Below are 18,522 nucleotides of genomic sequence, written 5' to 3'. Positions count from 1 at the left end.
GCGCAGGGCCAGACTGCTGGGAGGAGGCTCTGGCCATGGACTTTCCTCCCCTCTCTGTTACCTCCTGCACCTGGGGCTGAAAGGGACGTGGGCTGCAGGCTGGTCCTGCCCAGCTGCCTTTCCCAGTGGGAGCAGAAAATGCTTATTGGACGGCTCACACATTATCCCCAATGCACTGGCCTGAGGGACTGAATTCTTGCTGGCCCTGGGTGCACCCAAATGTCCCTTCTGGGGGGGGGGGGGTGGACAGGCTCCCCAACTCACAACCCTCCTGTCACATAAAACTTGCAAACGGGGTTGATTTTCCTCCATCTCCCCTTGCTTGCTGCTGGGCTAAAAGAAGTCCTGAAACCAGCCCCGTCTCCTGTCACTGGAGAGATGGCCCTGTGCTGGGATATGAGAAACCATCCCAGTGACGCTCCTCGCAGCCCAGGAGAAGAAGGGGGCTCTGGGTGGAAGGAAACCAAGTAAATCAGGTCCCAGTGGGCATGAACTGTGCACCAGTTTGGCCCAGTTGAGTGAGGGGTGGTTGGTGTCAAGGGCAGCACTCAGGACTCTGAACCCTGGAATCTGAGGCCCCATTCCTGCCTCCCTTTCCAGGCTGACTCAGGGGCCGAAAGGGGCTGCGGCTGCCGCTGGCAGGGAAGAAGCTGGGAGGCAAGGTGCTGGCAGCAAGAGATTCCGGCTCCCTCTTTGCCCTGGGTCTGCTGGCCACAAGCCACCTTGACCAACCCTCAAACCAGCTGGACGAGCCAGCCCACGTCACAGTGGGTCACTAGTGGCCCTGTCAGAGAAGAGCCATTGGCAGCTACAGAGATGTCGCTGCAGCTGTCTGAGGCGCCTCTCTTGAAAGGGCCACTGGTGAGGTGCATTTTTGTAGCCTGGCTAGCTCAGTTTGTTAGAGTGTGTTGCTAATAAGGTCATGGGTTCAAGCCCCATGCTGGCCACAGGGGTGTTTGGATTGGTGACTTCCCTTCCTTTAGCTGCCTGCTATGGACAGGAAAGCAGAAACAAGCAAAAGGCTGAGAGCTTTGCAGGAAGCAGGGCAGAGATCTGGTAGGGGGAGGCTCCAGCCTGCACAGCCCCAGTGGCTGAAAGAGCCTTGGCCTGACTTCCTGTCCCCAAAAGCAGGGGTCCTGATGCCCAAATTCCTGCTGCTGCAGTGGCTACCTCAAGGCACCAGCTGGGGGGCAGGTTCTGGAGCCCAAGCCACACGGGGAGACTCAATATGACCGGGAGGCCTGGAGCGTGTGTGCCCTGCACAGAGGCTGCTGCTGGTGGCCTGATTCAGTGGCCCGATTCAGTGGCCCAGCAGCTCAAGTTCTCCTGAACCAGCTTCTCCCCTGGAGCCACCCCCCAGTGCTGCTGAGGCCCCTGACATGAGGCAGTGGGACCACCAGAGGAAGATGCCAGCCTTAGCTCTTCCTCCCAGCCTCCAACCCCCTTCCAGGATCTTTCCCCAGCCCCTCCCCAGTTCTACATTCCCCACATAAGAACCAGAGAGTTTGTTCTTTCAACAGGGAAAAGTCCTGATTGTGTTACCAGCAGGGGAAGGGCGAGAGGAAAGTGGGAAGGGGGTGTGTTGGGTGTGTTTGCAGGGAAAGCAGGGGAAGGGGGTGTGTTGTGTGTTTTTGGGGGTGGGGAAGGCAAAAAATGAGGGGTAAAGTTCGTTCGAACCAAGGGGCTGGGTTTGAACTACTGCAGAAAAAAGGACTCTGCCCCTGGAGCTGCCCTGTCCTCTCCAGAGCCCTTAGACTGGCACCGGGGAAGCCTGAGTCCAGACAGTGCCCAGTGAAGGGGGAGGGCACGGCTTGTACTTGGGGTGGGGCGGGAGCTGTTCTGAAAGGCTGCATGCACTGTTAGACACTTTTGTCCTTCCCTGTCTCACCCCAGTGCTAAGCAACACTCAGTGTCTGTCTGAGCATCCGTCCTGCTCTGGGACGTGTCTCTGTGGCAGGAACCTGCCCAGGTGGCTCTCGCAGTGAGGCCCCTCCCTGGCAGCACTGAGCAGTGAGAGCTGAGTGAAGGGGGAGAAGCGGGACCAGGGGGAGAAGGCTCGATGACTGTGTCAGAGGGAGGCTCTGCCCTGGCCAGTGGGGAATCGTTGCCTCTCCGAGGGGCCCAGGTCTGGTGGGTCATTTCCCCAGGTTACTGAGTGGGGGCTGGAGCCAGTTCTGTGTTGTCTCCTTCAACAGCAAAACTGAACACTGCGCTGGGCTAGTGCTGTGTGCACCAGGGAGCTTCCTGTAGCTGCCCATGCAGGAGAGGGTAGGGGCAGTTTGAGTCACCCAGTTCAGCCCCTTCTGAAAATGGCAAGTGTTGTCTTAGCAGCGAGGGAGAGGTGGGAAAGGGGCCCTGAGTGAACCTGTTGGATCACAGCTGCTGTAACATGTGGTGAGAAAAATGACTAGGGAGCAGTTATGTGAAAGTTGATGATAGCTTCCTTGATTTGGAATTGAACTCAGGCCACAGCAGTGAACGTACTGGATCCTAACCACTAAACCATCCGGAACAGGCTACATTGTTCACTTACACTAGCCATTCACAGGCTATTTTCTGTCCACTTCAGGATCGGAACAGCCAAAAAGAACATCAAAGCAGCCATACTGGGTCATGCCAGTTGTCCAACTAGCCCAGGATCCTGTCTCATGACAGCAGCCAATTGCATAGTCCCGAGGGAATCCTCAGGACAGACAGTTATTAAGTGATTCCTCCATTCCCAGCTTCTGGAATACACTAGCTAGGAACACCTGCCCTGTCCATCCTCGTTAAATGCCATTGATTGACCTTTCCTGCATTAAATTATCCAATTCTTTTTTTTTTTTTGGACCTTCTTGTAGATTTCACCTTTGCAACATCCTCTGGCAAGGAGTTCCACTGGGTACAAAAATGCTTCCTCTTTAACTCTGTTACTTACCAGTTTCATTCTGTCACCCTGGTTCTTAAGTAGGCAAAAAATAATTTCTTATTTGCTTTCTGCACCCCTGTCATCATCACATAAACCCCTGTCCCGTCGCCCCTTGCTTGTCCCTTTCCCCAGCTGAGAAGAAGAAGTTCCATGAGCTCCTGGGAGCTGCATTCCAAAGAAGAGGCATTTCCAGCACAGAAGATGGCCAAGCCCAATCCCCCTACACAAAGCCCCTGGAAATTCCAATGGAGGTTGGGAAAGTTCCCTCTCGGGCAGCGCTACAAAATGGATCCGTCTGGCCATCGGGCTGACTAACCCATCAACAGACGAGTCCCAGTGAGACTTCTCAGCCCAAGTGCAGAGACTGTGGAGTCTCCCACTCCCAGCCCAGTGGCAGAGGGGCAGCACCATGAGGAGGCGGGTCCCGAGGCAGCAGAGACCTTTGAAGGGAACAGAGACAAGGGAGACGTGAGGTAAGAGGAAGGGGAACAAGTTGCCTCTTCTCAAGCGAGACGTGGTGGGAAACTGCCGGTTCCGGTGTAGACTCTTGCAGTGTTATTGTGGAATAACGGCCATTGTTCCAAAAGAACTTTTGTGTGTGGACAAAACCTGCGCAGCCCAAGAAATATGATTGGCAGCTCCTCCTCACAATCGTTTTGTCAATTGAAATGCAGGGCTCTGAAGACAGGGACCCAAGGTAACAACCTTGGTTGCTTTCTGCTAAGGCCACGCTGGAGGGAAAAGATGAACCAGCGACCGAAGGATCATTTGCCAAAAACACACTACAGTCCTCCTCTCCACCAGCTGAGCTATCAAAGGTGCCTGTGCAGTGTTAGTTTGTCCAGGCTGTCCCTTCTGCAAGTCTCAGGGCAACTTCTCCCCCAAGTAGATGGCATTGCTGATGAGGGGCAGAGGAGCACAGGGGCTGTCACAGGTACTTCACATGCAGAGAGACCCCCTGAGTGAAACCTGAGCTAGATCCATCCATGTCACAGAGAAAGTTGGGTTTTTCTCATGTGTCTTCTTTGTTCCAGAGTCTCTAGGGGTGTGGCACCAAAACCTTTTGTGCTGGCCGTAATGTTTTTCCTTTATTTAAAATGAAGTTTGATCAACTAACATGAGACAGTTCAAACGCTTAATCATTTAATGATTTAAATTAAACGTTTCTCCCCAGCTGCAGCCCTAGCAAAATGGCTGGGGTGTGATTATGTCATTAGTGGTGAGTGTCCATTAGTAACCAAGAGTCCATGGAAAGGTTTGGGGAGGGCAGGAGCTCAGCAAAGGGGTGGGGTCTTGGGGAAAGGATGGGATAGATCCTGGCTTGCCCTGACATTTAAAAGGTGACCTTGGGGGCATGTGGCACCCTGAGCAGCCTCTCATGTTCCCTGTGTGAGCCCCAGAACCAGCCCTGAGTGAGGGGGGCAGAGGGGGAGCAGCTCACACATGCCAAGGGGCTGGACATGAGCCTGCAAGGCAGCAGTGACATCACAAGGAACTTTTTCAGCACCTCAGCTCATTGGTTGGGAGGCAGTGACCTCACAGAGGGACCATGGCAACAGCCAGGTGGGACAGACTGCAGGGCTGGGGCATCTCAGAGACCCCCATGGCCTGGCTGCCTGGAATCTCCTTTGTGAGGTTTCCCCTTGAGGGCCCCAGCTGGGAGTGTCTCTGGAGATTTCACCTTTCCCCAGGCTGCAGTGGGAGGGGGTTGGGGCAGGCAGGGGCACAGGAGGAGCTGCCACTGAACTGAAAAGAGATCTGGGAGAAGCAAGAGGAACAGCTGCAAACACCTGATGAGGATGGGATTTGAACCCCTGTGTACAGAGCACAATGGATTAGCAGTCCATAGCCTTAACCACTTGGCCACCTCATCTGATTTGCTAGGATTTCTTACCAATTACCCAAAGCCGTCACTGCCAGGAACCTTTGTGCCACTCGCAGGCTGGCCAGGGACACCCAGGACTGGAAGGTTTTGGCTTTTCACAATGTTCCCTGGGCTGTTGTACAAAGCTCAGTGCTGTTAACAAACCCAAACACCCCTTGGCTACATCTACCCTGCAGGCTTCCTACACAAGAACTGTTTTGTGCAAGAGTTCTTGCACAAAATGTCTTGTGCAAGAGCATGTCCACACTGCCATGTGCTTTTGCACAAGAATGTCCATGGCAGTGTGTACAGTAATTGCTCAAGAACATGCATGCAGTGTAGATGCTCCTCAAGTTTTTGCGCAAGAACGGCCATTCTTGAGCAAGAAGCCTGCAGTGTAGACGTAGCCCCTGGGTGCCCAGAGAGGGGCTGTCTAGTCACAGTCTGGCTCGGCGCGCTCTGCAATGGGAAGATGTCCACGGAGCAGGCAGATGGCAGCAGCACACGGCTCTGGTGGGCCCAGCATCCAGAGGAGCGTTTCCAATATGAGTGTTTACTGACAGTGTCCGTCTCTGGTCTGACTTCACAGTGAGGTGAGACACTGGCACCCACAGCAGCATGGATGGGGTGGCTGGAGGGAGTGACTGGCGTGCGGCCAGTAGGAGCAGTGGCAAGTGGCCAAGGGAGTGGGTGAGCCTCATTTGCATATCTAATGAGCCACCATTGTTGTGGAAGAGGCTCTTGTGCCAGAAGGAGCATCTACACAGCCCCTTCTTGTGCAAGAAAAACCCCTCTTGTGCAATGTTGTTACGCTTAGCCTCATTTGCATATTTCTGGTGCAAGAACCTGCCAGCATAGACATAGCCCAATTGTTTTCACTGTCAGGGGGCTCAGTGGACCCTCCCTCTTCCTACTTGCTCTCCCAAGAGAGACAGACCTGGCTCCCCTTTCTTTTCCCCCAGCAATTGCCAGGCTGCAAAGCAGATATTAGAGACCGCAAAGCTAATATTCCGTGAGGTTCTGTGGCGCAATGGAAAGCATGTTGGACTTCTAAGCTTTAGTGCTCACTGTGATTTAGGTCAGTCATTCAAAGGTTGTAGGTTCAAATCCCACCAAAGTCACCTTAGCTGCTTCCTCGTTTCCAGAGCAGCTTCTATAGAACAGGCAATCCTTAGGCTGACCCCAGGATGGGCTTTAGTCCAGACAGTTCCCAGCGAGGGTGCAGGCAAGGGCTGCTCTGAAAGGCTACAGTTGCCACCAGACCCTTTTGTCCCTCCATGTCACCTACCAGTGCTGTGCATCACTCAAGCTATGTCTACACACACTGTTCTTCTGAAAAAGCTAGGTAAATTGTGAACCCTAGTTTGCATAGCTTTTTCTGGAAGAAGCTTTTCCAATTTTTGGCCTGTTTACACTGGGCCAAAAGTGGGAAAAAAACCTTTTTTTGTAACATCCCTTCTTCTTCATAAAACGAGGTTCACAAAGACACCAAAAACGCATGGTCTGCTCTTCTGAAAATAATTCGGCAGCTGTGTTCTCTGGACTAAAGCGTTGTCTCTGTAGTGTAGACAGAGCCCTGATGTAACATCTTATTTCAAGTTTAGGTGCAGCGTAGATAGAGGGTTGACTCAGAGTCCTTAGTGCTGCCTCTTAGACCATGGGACCTACACAAGACACCTGTGACTCAGCTGAGCCAAACTGGAGCCCTTAGGCTCAAGCCTACTGGGACCAGCTTTGCTTGTTTTCCTTCCACCCAGAGCCCCCTTCTTCTCCTGGGCTGCAAGGAGCCTCCCTGGGATGCCCTGAGACAGGCACAGGACTCTGCCTCCCCACAGCCAGCTCCACCCCACAGGCTTTGGCAGAACAAGGGGGGGGGTGTCTCTGCTCACCCTACTGGGTCCCACTGAAACGTTGAGCTTTTGTCCTGCCCCCCTCAGCTTGGCCTCCCTCCTCTGCCCCGTTCCTGCCTCACTTCCTTCTTGGGCAAGTCACACAAGGGAAGCAGCAGGAGGAGCTGGCCCCATACGCCAGCATCCGAGGGCAGGGGAGGCTGAGACAGAAGTGTCCATCAGGTGCCTGGCCTGACCCATCTGGCTTCCCCAGGCTGGCACCAAGGGGCATTCTCAGCTGATGTCACCCCCCACTCCTCCGTCGCCACTCCTCCGTCGCATGTGAGTTGGGCTTATCCCAGGCAGGAGGAGCTGCACTTACCTGGGCACCTAGAGGAGCTGCAATAGGAGAGGATGCTGTGTTTCTGCCTGGCTTTGAACCAAGAACTTTTGCACGTCAGGCAAATGTGATAAACACTACACCACAAAAACACACAACTGTTCTTCAGGGGGTGGAACTTGGCTGACTGTTCTGTTCCTGGCTCTTTCCAACACCCTGTTCTGCAGGGGAGGGGAATGCACCTTGTGAACACTCCACCTCTTGTTCTCAGGGAAGCCACTAACCCTAGCTGCCAGCTCCTCATTTCCTCACCAGCCCCTTGAGATTTGTAGCTCAAAGCTGGAGCTGCTGTGGAAGGAGGTGAAGCTACAGAAGCTGACAGGGACAATCAGTGGGCAGAGGATTATTTTTCCTCCTCCCTGGGCTGATGTGGCTAGAACTGAGGAGAAGAAAATCCTCTTCCCTTCTCCTCAGAAGATGGAAATTGCAGTTGGTTCTCATTCTCTCTCTGGTTCTACTGAAGTAGACCCCAGGACTAGACTTTTTTTTTCTCTAAAGCCCTAATGAAAGCTGAGCCAATTGCTTGCAGACTGAGAATGTGAGTTAGAAAAGGGCATCGCCCAGCATGGGGCTTGAACCCATGACCCTGAGATTAAGAGTCTCATGCTCTACCGACTGAGCTAGCCAGGCTGTGTGCAAAAAGGTTCCTAATATCCCATCACAGCATAACAAGAGCCAAGTGTTCTCCACTGCCTGACTCAAGGCTCTTTCTTGCCCCCAATGTGGGGTTCTGTTCTGTGGGGAGGTTTGAGCTCAGACCCCACTCCCAACACACCCACTTCTTTCCCCACAAGGAACGGCCCCATTTCCATCTCTCCAGGGACAGGAGAAGGGCTCTGGCCTGTTCTCTGCAAAATGCTCAGCCTGTTTCATTTTCTGCAGGAACTAGTGGGATCCATGCGCCCTGTCCCCAGTGAGAGGTATGTGTCCTCTGGCCCCTTTCCACAGACACAGCAGGCCAGGGAGTTGTGCACCTGCAGTGGCCCCTTCCTACGTGGCTGGGAAGAAAGCAGCTTGGACTGACGGGCGAGTCTCACTTGCTGATCAGACTCCCAGGGCCTGAGCTCTGGGGCCAGCCCGGGGCAGGAGGGAGAGGGGGTGTGAAGAAATTCCAGGGAAGGGGGAAGAGGTGACCCAGCCCTCCCCCCATCAATTTTTTTTTCTTTTTTGCTAAAACAAGTTTTGCTTCTATTTTGGGGGGGGGGGGGCGTGAGGGTTTTCAAAAATCAAAAAGGGGGGGGAGTGATGCTGAAAAGTTTGGGAACCACTGCAAGAGGATGACCCAGCAGTGACTCAAAGTGAGTGCTCCAGGTAAGATTTGAACTCACAACCTCAGCATGTCTCCTACAAATACTGCTTTATAAGTACTGTGTGCTGACCCATTGTGCCACTGGAGCAGATATCTGAAGTATTTCTTCAAAGTCCTTAGATTGAAAAAGTCAAGATGCACACAGTGGAATTGAAGTTTCTGCCTGTGCCCTTGTTCTTTCTTTTCACAGGCAGAGCTATGGGGCTCTGCACAACCAGAGACCCCTCCCTCTTCTTCTCTGGTCTCTGAAATAACCCACTCTAGTGGGGCACAAAGCTGCTGGAGGCCAGAGCACTAGAGATGAGTTGCACGTGGGTTAGTGCTCCCTTTGCATGTGACAGGTAGCAGGATTCACTCCCATCTTCTCCCACCTGCTCGCTGGTGCTCAGGGGTTGGCCCCTTTCCTCCTGCCCCAACTCTTATTCCCACAATGCACTTTGTGCAGGAACCGTTGGTCTTTGTTTCAAGGTGTGTGGCTGGGAGCCAGGACCCTTCCCAAAATATACAACTCCTCCGCCCCCATTCTGCTCACACTCTCTGGCTGCCTCCAGCATGGGCTGAGCTCGGGGGTGAGATGGGCCTCAGGCACTTGACCACAAGTCTGCTCACGAAGCTCTAATGGGCCTCAGACAAGCAAAACCCCCCTTAGTGAACCTCAGGACAAGGAAGACAAAAAGCCTGGAGCACAAGGACCTCCCAGCAACTCAGATTGGAGGATTCAGAGTCATTAGTGCTGCCCCTTACACCTGGGACCTAGACAGAAGGCCTGGGGTAGACACCTGGGGCACTCAGGTCTCTGACTGGCCTCTGTTCTCCTGGCTTCCCTCCAGCTGCTTCATCTCTCAGGACTGTCTGGCTACATCTACACGGCACATTGATTTTGCAATAAGCTCTTCAGGAATAGTTATTCCAAGATAGCACGTCTACACTGCAGGGAAACCTCAAAATGAGTCCAAGGAGGCTTCCCTAATGTAGACGTGCTACCTTGATTTAGAGCCCCAGGTTCAATAACTTAGAATGGCCCTGGGGGAGGGGGGAAGGGGGATATTTTGAAATAGCAGAAGTGGAGCATGTACACACACCTCATTTTGAAATAGCTATTTCAGAATAGGCATTTTTCTGCATACAGTGAGGTCTACAGAAGTTGGAATTAGACCTCCTGGTCATATTGAGTCTCTCCCTGTGGCTTGGGCTCCAGAGCCTGCCCCCCAGCTGGTGCCTTGAGGTAACCACTGCAGCAGCAGGAATTTGGGCATCAGTTCCCCTGCTTTTGGGGACAGGAAGCCAGGCCAAGGCCCTTTCCGCCATTGGGGCTGTGCAGGATGAGCCTCCCCCTACCACATCTCTGCCCTACTTCCTGCAAAGCTCACATTTTTGCTTGTTTCTGCTTCCTTGTCCCTAGCAGGCAGCTAAAGGAAGGGAAGTCACCAAACCAAATACCCCTGCAGCCAGCATGGGGCTTGAACCCATGATCTTGGCATTATTAGCGCCACACTCTAACCAACTGAGCTAGCCAGCCTAGAGAAATGCAGCTCACCAGTGGCCCTTTCAAGAAAGGCGCCTCAGGCAGCAGCAGGGACGTCTCTGCAGCTGCCAATGGCTCTTCTCTGACAGGGCCACTAGCGACTCACTGTGACGTGGGCTGGCTAGTCCAGCTGGTTTGAGGTTTGGTCAAGGTGGCTGGCGGCCGGCAGACCCAGGGCAAAGAGGAAGCCAGAATCTCTTGCTGCCAGCACCTTGCCTTCCAGCTTCTTCCCTGCCAGCAGCAGCAGAGTCCTGAGCACTGCCCTTGACACCATGGGACCAATCTCCCCTCACTCAACTGCACCAAGCTGGTGCCCAGCTCATGCCCTCTGTGACCTGCTTTACTTGGGTTCCTTCCACCCAGAGCTCCCTTCTTCTCCTGGGCTGCGAGGAGCATCACTGGGATCCTTTCTCATATCCCAGCACAGGGCCATCTCTCCAGTGACAGGAGACGGGGCTGGTTTCAGGATTTCTTTTAGCGCAGCAGCAAGGGGAGATGGATGAAAATCAACCCCGTTCGCAAGCTTTGTGTGACAGGAGGGGTGTGAGCTGGGGAACCTGCCCCCCCCCCAGAAGGGCATTTGGGTGCACCTAGGAGCAGCAAGAATTCAGGCCCCTCAGGTGAGTGCATTGGGACAATGTGTGAGCCCTTCCATGAGCATTTTCTGCTCCCACTGGGGAAGGCAGCTGGGTAGGACCAGCCTGCAGCCCATGTCCCTTTCAGTCCCAGGTGTAGGAGGTAACAGAGAGGGGAGGAAAGTCCATGGCCAGAGCCTCCTCCCAGCAGTCTGGCCTGGCACAAAATATGCATGATGGAGCCTCTCCAAGCAGGGAGATGGCCTGTTCTCTGCAAAGTGCTCAGCTGTTTCATTTTTCTGCAGGCCCATTGTATGTGTCCCTGGTTGCTTCATTTACAGTTTTCAATCTTTACATTTGCATCCCTTCTTGGAAAGAGGGTGCAAGAGTAAACCTTCCCCACGTAGCTAGAGTTGGCTTCCTTCAGTTGAGCCTGGCTGTGTCCCTACTGCAGAAACCCAAAGGGAACAAAGAGCAGAAGTACTAGAAACTGGTGGGGTACCCTCTGAATTTGATTTCGTGAGTCTTAGTTGGACTTGCTAAATCAAACTCCAGAACATTGATTGTGGACATTCCTCCGCCTCTGGGTGTGATTCTTGTTCTTCTGCACAGCAAAGCCCAGGTAGACCAAGGACCTTCAGATCACACTCTTGCTGAACTGATGGGAATAGAAACCAGACACACAGCAGATTTGAACTTGTTTCAGTTGAGATGGGTTTGCCTGGTTTATGTGCATTGACACAGGAACACATTAAGGCTACGTCTACACTGGCAGCCTTTTCTGGAAATGCTTATAACGGAACAGTTTTCCATTATAAGTATTTCCGGAAAAAGTGCATCTACATTGGCAGGATGCTTTTCCGGAAAAGCACTTTTTCCGGAAAAGCGTCCGTGGCCAATGTAGACGCGCTTTTCCGCAAAGAAGCCCCGATCGTCATTTTCGCGATCGGGGCTTTTTTGCGGAAAAGACTACTATGCTGTCTACACTGGCCCTTTTCCGGAACAGTTTTTCCGGAAAAGGACTTTTGCCTGAACGGGAGCAGCATAGTTTTTCTGGAAAAACACTGACAATTTTACAGTAGATCGCCAGTGCTTTTCCAGAAATTCAAGGGGCCAGTGTAGACAGCTGGCAAGTTATTCCAGAAAAGTAGCTGCTTTTCTGGAATAAATGGCCCAGTGTAGACACAGCCTAGGGGTTTGCAGTAATTTAGGAATCTCTGCACAGCAAAAATTCAGAATGTGATGCAATTGGAGATGCAAAGGTTTCAATGAAGTTGACCAACCTTTCGACAGGCACTTGGAGTTGAACGAGGAACCACTTTGCTTGCAGTCAAACACTCTACCACTGAGCTACACCCCCATTATACTTGCGTGCTTGCATCCAGTGTTAGGAAATTAGCCATTGGCAGCACATTCTGCAGGAGCAGGTGGTGCCTTGCACACATGGTGGGGGGAGGACGGCCCTCTATGGGGTCACACATGTGTGGTGTCCCCCAACCTTCGATCAGCATGACACGTCACAATAGCGCATCACCCCCTGTGCTCCCGCCTGCCCTGTGTGTGTTGCAACCTCACAGCACTCACCTGATGTTCCCTCCCTGGTGCCGAAGACATTTGGGAGGCCTCCTGCATCTGGGGGACCAGTTCCAGGGGGAGGGTCACAACGTTCCTGGAATCCTCCTTCTCTTTATCCTGGAGCTGCTGGTCAGCAGGTTTGTTGTCCTGAAGCTGCGGCCGCTGCTGCCCAGGTGTCTCCATCCCAGACTCCATACCTGTCCCTGGAGACAAGCGTTCCCCAATCCCCAGGACTTGGTCCAGTTCCTCACAGTATGCACAGTGCTAAGGTGCTTCCCCAGTGCAGGAGCTGCACTACGGGTCCTCACATACCCCTGCCGCAATTCCTTGACCTTGGCTCTGACTTGGTCTGGGGTGGGTGGAGGTGGCCTTTCTTTGGCCATAAATATCTGCATTCCTCCGACTGGACTGCAGGGCCTGCAGAGATTCCTCCTTGGACCACAGTTTATCTCTGGCCCAGACCATGACAGTGCCCAGCACTTGCTGCCACTTGCTTGGTCCTGCAATGTGTCCCTGGAAGGGCTAGAGGGATCTCTGGGGGCTTGTGCCTATGACATGGCTCTCTGAGAGGCTGAAAGCACTCCATCTTAGCCAACTGGATAGTGAAATTATACTAAAAATAATTGGTTAAGGTAGAACTAAGCGGTACTTGAATTTCTCTTTATAAACTGGGGTCCAAGACGGAGACCAGCAAGAAGAAGGAAAAGGGGAGAAGAGAAGAGAAGAGAAGAGAAGAGAAGAGAAGAGGCAAAAGGAGACCAAGGAGGAGGAGAGAAGACCTTGAAGCAGAACTCACCTCCAAGGCAGCCTAAGAGCAGAATGGCCGGGACTCCTCTGAACAGCTGTTGCAATGGTTTGCTGTGTGAACTCTGTGGCAGGTGACATTAGGGCTGTGCACTGGCATTATTTACCAGTTTCCCTGGCTTCACTATGCCCAGAGCTGTGATGGCCGAGTGGTTAACGTGTTGGACTTGAAATCCATTAGGGTTTCCTTGCGCAGGTTCAAATCCTCCTCACAGCAAGGTCTGTGTTTTGCCCACACCTCTTCCTCGGGCAGCAAGGGCCTCTGTGAGTTACCAGCAGTGGGGCTGTTACTGTTGGCATCAGGACTGGATTAAGGGGTGAGCTAGTGGGGCAGCTGCCAGCAGGCACTGCCTGCCTTGCTCCTGGCAGACTACAGCAGCTGCCCTGGGACTGGAGCTGCATTAACCTCCACAGCACCTGTCAGCAGTGCCCTTCCCCATGCAGCTGTGGGGCTCTGCATGACCTGCCTCAGGGGACCCTGGGCTGCATGCCAGTGGTGGTGGCAGGGCCAGGCTGGGCAGCACAAGAGCATCCTGCTACCACAAGCTCCACGCATGGAGCGGGAGGGGCTGTATATACACTGTGCACCCAGGGTGGAGCCGCACATGCACCATGAGCCGGGGGGCAGTGCCACATGCCCGGGGCACTAGAATGGCTCAGGGCAGCCATGGTCAGCATCTAACTAATTGCACCATTAGGCCATGTCTTCACTCAGGTGGAGATTTCTGCTGCAATCCATCTTCCAGATCCTGATTTAGCAAGTCTAGATAAGACTCTCTAAATCAAACCCAGAGGGCACCTGCACCTGTACACACTGCTCCTGCTCTTTGCTGCCATCCTGCTTCCACTGTGAGGACACCAGAAAACTCAACAAAAGGTAAAACCAACTCCAGATACATGTTGGGACATGGTGGAAAGAAGAGACACATTGGCCTCACCACAAGGCACCACCAGGAGTTGAACCCAGGATCATCTGCTTTAGCCAACTAAGCCATGGTGCCCTACTTGAAAGCAGCCCTCAAACTGTTCTACTCTACGGTTCCAGAGAACATGTTCCCATTTCAAAGTTCAGCTGTTCCCCTCCAGCTCTTGCCATGACTCAAGGCCTATGTAGCCCAAGACATTTGATTGGCAGCTGGTACCCAAAACCATTTTGTCAATTGTAGCATCGAGCTCTGAGGGGGACAGACCCAAGGCAGCCACCAGGTCCTTTCAGCTGGAGTTGAATCAGCAACCTAAGGACACTTGCCAAGCACCCACTACAGGCCTCTTCTCTGCCAGCTGAGCTATGGAAGGTGCAAGGGGCAGGCTGCTTTGCCCAGGTGGCCCTTGGACGAGTGTCAGGGCAAAAGCCCCCCCAAAGGGGACGGCCTCCCAGGGGAGGGGCAGAGGAACCCAGCAGCACAGGGGTGTCACAGGCGCTTCACCCGCAGAAGGACCCTTGAGTGATTCAGGCAGAAATGCTGCGTCTCGCTCCCTGCAGCTCCCCTTGCTGCCCTGGCAGGTGCTGCCCCTACTCCCACCGGCCTGGGCCTGGCCTCCCTCCCCCGCCCGGCACCAGAGAAAGCCCCTTGGAGTGAACCTGGGCAAGCCAGAGGCCTCAGACCTGTCCCCTATGAGGGGCTTGTGCCTCGGCCTCCTCTGCCCTTGGTGCCAGCTCTCCCAGCTGCCGCTGAGCGCTGCTGGCCAAAGGAGGCAGCAAGGCAGGAGAGGGGGGAGGAGCAAGTCACGCTGAGGCCGACAGCTCGGGCTCAAGCCTCCAGCCCCAGCACAAAACCTTCAGCCGGGCCCATGTGGCTCCCTCCTGCCCCCGCACACGCTCACAGGGGGAAACGTGCCCCATGTTCCATCCCCGCGCCAGGCCTGGGCAATGGGCTCAGCCCTCCAGCAGCCCACAGGGCCTGTGAGGGACGGACTGAGAGCAGGGCCCCACTGACACCCCCCGTCCTGCCCCACTGGCCTGCGTGCGGCGCTGGCACGGGACAGGTAGGAACGGCAGCCGGGGAGAAAGCAGCTTGGACTGACGGGCGAGTCTCACTTGCTGACCAGACTCCCAGACCCTGGGCTCTGGGGCCAGCCCCCCTGTGGGTCAGAGCCCCCTGGCCACAATGCTACTCCAGGGGGCCTGGTTCCAGGGCTACCTAACCCCAGGGCATGGGGTGCTGGAGGCCTTTGTCCTGGAGTCTCAGAGCTCCCCAGTGTCGGCTGCCGCTGGCCTGAATGGTGCTGGATGCTCCTGCTCCCCTCCCAGCAGGCTGGCCCTGCGCAGGCTCTGTGCTCGCTGGAGCCTCCTCCTGCCAGGTCCCCGGCCTGCTCCCTGCAAAGCCTCAGCCTGGCTCCTTTCCTGCCCTCTGCTTGCAGGGCCTTTGGGGCCGGCTCCGAGCAGATCCCCTGAGGCCCAGCATTGGGTGCAGCACTGCTGGGCCCCCGGAGCCTGGGCTGCAGCCAGGAGGGGGAATCTCCCGCAGGGCCGGTGGGATGTAGAAAGCTGCTCCCTGGGAACGTTTCCCATGACAGCACCCGCAGCCTGGACAGCCCCTGCCTGGCCCAACCCAGCGTTTGGGGGGGCAGGTAGGAAAGACCCCCCCCTTCCCTTCCCAGAAAGCAGACCCCCCCAGGGCTGCAGTGGGAGGATCTGGCCCAGGGCTGCTCTCAGCAGAGGGGGCTGTGATCCCAGCCTGGGGCCAGGGAAGCTGCTACCAGCTCGTGCGGGGTGGGGGGAGCCATCCCAGAGAGGGTGGGGACGGAGCTCAAGAGGGGTGGAACAGATAAGAGAGGTGAAGGGGAACAGGGACGTGTGAGGTGGGGCAGGAAGGGGAGGCAGGAGGTGCTGAAGGGTAGTTGGGGGGATCATGCCAGGCATGGGGTGGCTGAGAGCAGGGGTGCAATGGAGGGAAACTCGGGGGAGGTGTCACAGGGGGCAGGGGAGGTTGGGAGGAGACTGGGGGAGCAAGAGCAGCCTGGCTGGGGGAGGGGGAGACACAGGGCAGGGCTTGTACAGGAGAGGGGGGGAGATACAACGGCAGCTCCCCCACACCCATCGGCCAGGAGGGGGGGCAGAGGTGACTGGTCGTGGCACTTCGGGGCACCAACTTCTCTGCCCCTGACAAAATTTCTAAAGTTTATAACCTGGGTGTCCCAAATGCCCCCTGCCTCTGTGGGTGCCTCTCCCTGCGCCCCTCCCTCTGCAGGCTCCAGTTCCCCGGGGGAGGAGCTGCCCCCTCCAGCAGCCTGAGGGGAATTTTTTCTGTGAATTTTTTTAAGTGTAGATACCTGCAAACACTGATCTGTTAGGGACTGGCAACAGTTTATTTCCATATTTGCAGATTTGTTATTTGCATAATGGATATTCAGATATGTAAATGTAATGTTACCAGTCTGGCAAAAGTTTGTGAATGGATTTGGCCATCCATGGTATATAAAAAAAAGGTTAGTAATCACTGGCCTGATCCACGGGGGCTGGCCAAATGCAAGGTCGGGAAAACACGAGGGCTCTGTCTACTCTCACAGGCTACGTCTACACTGGCATGATTTTCCGGAAATGCTTATAACAGAAAACTCTTCCGTTACAAGCATTTCTGGAAAAAGCGCGTCTACATTGGCAGAATGCTTTTCTGGAAAAGCACTTTTTGCGGAAAAGCATCCTTGCCAATCTAGAAGTGCTTTTCTGCAAAAAAAAGCCCCGATCGTCATTTTCACGATCAGGGCTTTTTTGTGGAAAAGAAATCTCTGCTGTCTACACTGGCCCTTTTCCGGAACAGTTTTCTGGAGAAAGACTTTTGCCCGAACGGGAGCAGCATAGTTTTTCCGGAAAAGCACTGACAATCTTACGTGAGGCTGATTTTCCGGAATAAGTGGCCCAGTGTAGACACAGCCACAGATTCTTGCATGAGAAATATGCAAATGAGGCTAAGCATGGAATATCGCTGAGCCTCATTTGCATGCCTAATGAGCTGCGATTTTTGCAAAAGAGGCTCTTGCTCCAGAAGGAGCTGTCTACACTGCCCCTTCTTGCACAAGAAAAACTCCCTCTTGTGCAATGATGCTATGACGATTATTTTCAGGAATAGTGACATTGCACAAGAGGGGTTTTCTTGTGCAAGAAGGGGCAGTGTAGACAGCTCCTTCTAGCACAAGAGCCTCTTCTGCAAAGATGGTGGAAATGAAGCTCCATGATATTCCACACTTAGGCTTATTTGCATATTTCTCATGCAAGAAGCTGGGAGTGTAGACATAGCCCGGTGAATGTGTGTGTGGGGGGGTATTTTCCCCACCAGGCCTTTGTCCCTCGGACTCTCTGGGGACCTTGGGTTTCTCTTGTTTGGTTTCCCTTTTCCCTTCTTCCCACCTCACTGGGGGGGAGGGGGCGGCTCTCTCACCCTTTCGGTGGGAAGCCCTGGCACAGGGATGGGCCAGGAAGATGCTCTGAGAGCGAGTCCCTGGGCTATTTGGGGAGAGAACTTGCACACATCTAGCCTTTCCTCTCTTACCAGAATGGCCGAGTGGTTAAGGCGTTGGACTTAAGATCCAATAGATGTTTGTCTGTGTGGGTTCAAATCCCACTCCTGGTCGCTTCCTGTTTTGGACAGACATCCATCTGGATGGTGATTTGCCCTGCTGGGAGGGCAGGGGACTGGACTTCATCTCTGAAGGTCTGTCTGGTGGCATCTTGCCATGTGTGAGATGTGCATTTGTGCAGGAGGATCCATGACAGTGTGGATGCTCTCCTGTGCAAGAAACCTCTGATGGCCATTTTAGCAATAGGGCAAGAAACCCTTGTCCTGCATCCACACTGCCCTCTTGTGCAAGAGGACTTACACCTGCTAGAAAAGAGCGTAGCTCGTGCGCAAGAAGCCCTTTCTTACCACGCTTTACTGTAAAACTTCTTGCACAAGAGCGAGTGGGCAGTGTGGATGCTCTGCGGAAGAACGGCCCTTCTTACACAATAACCTGCCAGTGTAGACACAGCCCATCAGTGTAGAGATATCCCATCAGTGTAGACACAGCCTTCCAGTTCTAGTCCCAGTTCTGATTGGCTGAGCTGGGAGGAAGTCACAGGGAGGAGACTCAGGACTTCCTTGTTCTCCTTATCCTGATGTTTTCATGCTGTTCTCTCACCTGCTTTTGGGTCTTTTTCCATGTGTTTCTCACACTCAACTTAGCCAGCTTCTTGGATCTGCTTCATGCCTTGTTCCTCATCTGTTCCCCAGTGGCCCTGGGGGGAAACAGATACTAGCTGCAGCCAAGTGTTAATTATCCCTTGGGTTAGTGTCTTTCTCCCATAACGTGTAGCTAAGATATTTGTTAGTAACTGGCAGGGGCTCACCTCCGAACAGGCGCCCACAGACTCAATATTGGTGCACAAGACGAAACTCACCCTGCTCCTGGAACAGGAACACTGACAAGCAGTGAGGCCCCTCCCTGGCAGCACCGAGCAGTGAGAGCTGAGTGAAGGGGGAGGCAGGACCAGGGGGAGAAGGCTCCATGACTGTGTCAGAGGGAGGCTCTGCGCTGGCCAGTGGGGAATCGTTGCCTCTCCGAGGGGCCCAGACCTGGTGGGTCATTTCCCCAGGTTACTGAGTGAGGGCTGGAGCCAGTTCTGGGTTGTCTCCTTCAACAACTAAACTGAACCAATGGATCTTGTGCCCACCTGACACTGCGCTGGGCTAGTGCTGTGTGTGCCACAGAGCTTCCTGCAGGGCTGCCCACATGGGAGGGGCAGTTTGAGTCACC

The 18,522-nt window shown here is 54.1% G+C and overlaps 4 non-coding genes across 4 annotated transcripts; 1 reads left to right on the top strand and 3 right to left on the bottom strand.

Moving 5' to 3' along the window:
• Positions 1–4,699: 4,699 nt before the first annotated feature.
• TRNAS-GCU (transfer RNA serine (anticodon GCU)) lies at positions 4,700–4,781 on the bottom strand. Its single transcript has one exon. It is a non-coding gene; the product is annotated as a tRNA-Ser (tRNA).
• Positions 4,782–7,558: 2,777 nt separating this feature from the next.
• On the bottom strand, positions 7,559–7,631 carry TRNAK-CUU (transfer RNA lysine (anticodon CUU)). The gene has a single exon. It is a non-coding gene; the product is annotated as a tRNA-Lys (tRNA).
• Positions 7,632–9,755: 2,124 nt separating this feature from the next.
• On the bottom strand, positions 9,756–9,829 carry TRNAI-AAU (transfer RNA isoleucine (anticodon AAU)). Its single transcript has one exon. It is a non-coding gene; the product is annotated as a tRNA-Ile (tRNA).
• A 7,448-nt stretch (positions 9,830–17,277) lies between these two features.
• TRNAL-UAA (transfer RNA leucine (anticodon UAA)) lies at positions 17,278–17,360 on the top strand. Its single transcript has one exon. It is a non-coding gene; the product is annotated as a tRNA-Leu (tRNA).
• The last annotated feature ends 1,162 nt before the right edge of the window (positions 17,361–18,522 follow it).

Source organism: Pelodiscus sinensis, chromosome 31 (genome assembly GCF_049634645.1).
Source record: "Pelodiscus sinensis isolate JC-2024 chromosome 31, ASM4963464v1, whole genome shotgun sequence".
In the NCBI taxonomy this organism is placed as follows: domain Eukaryota; kingdom Metazoa; phylum Chordata; order Testudines; family Trionychidae; genus Pelodiscus; species Pelodiscus sinensis.
This window is presented reverse-complemented; position numbering and strand designations above follow the sequence as displayed.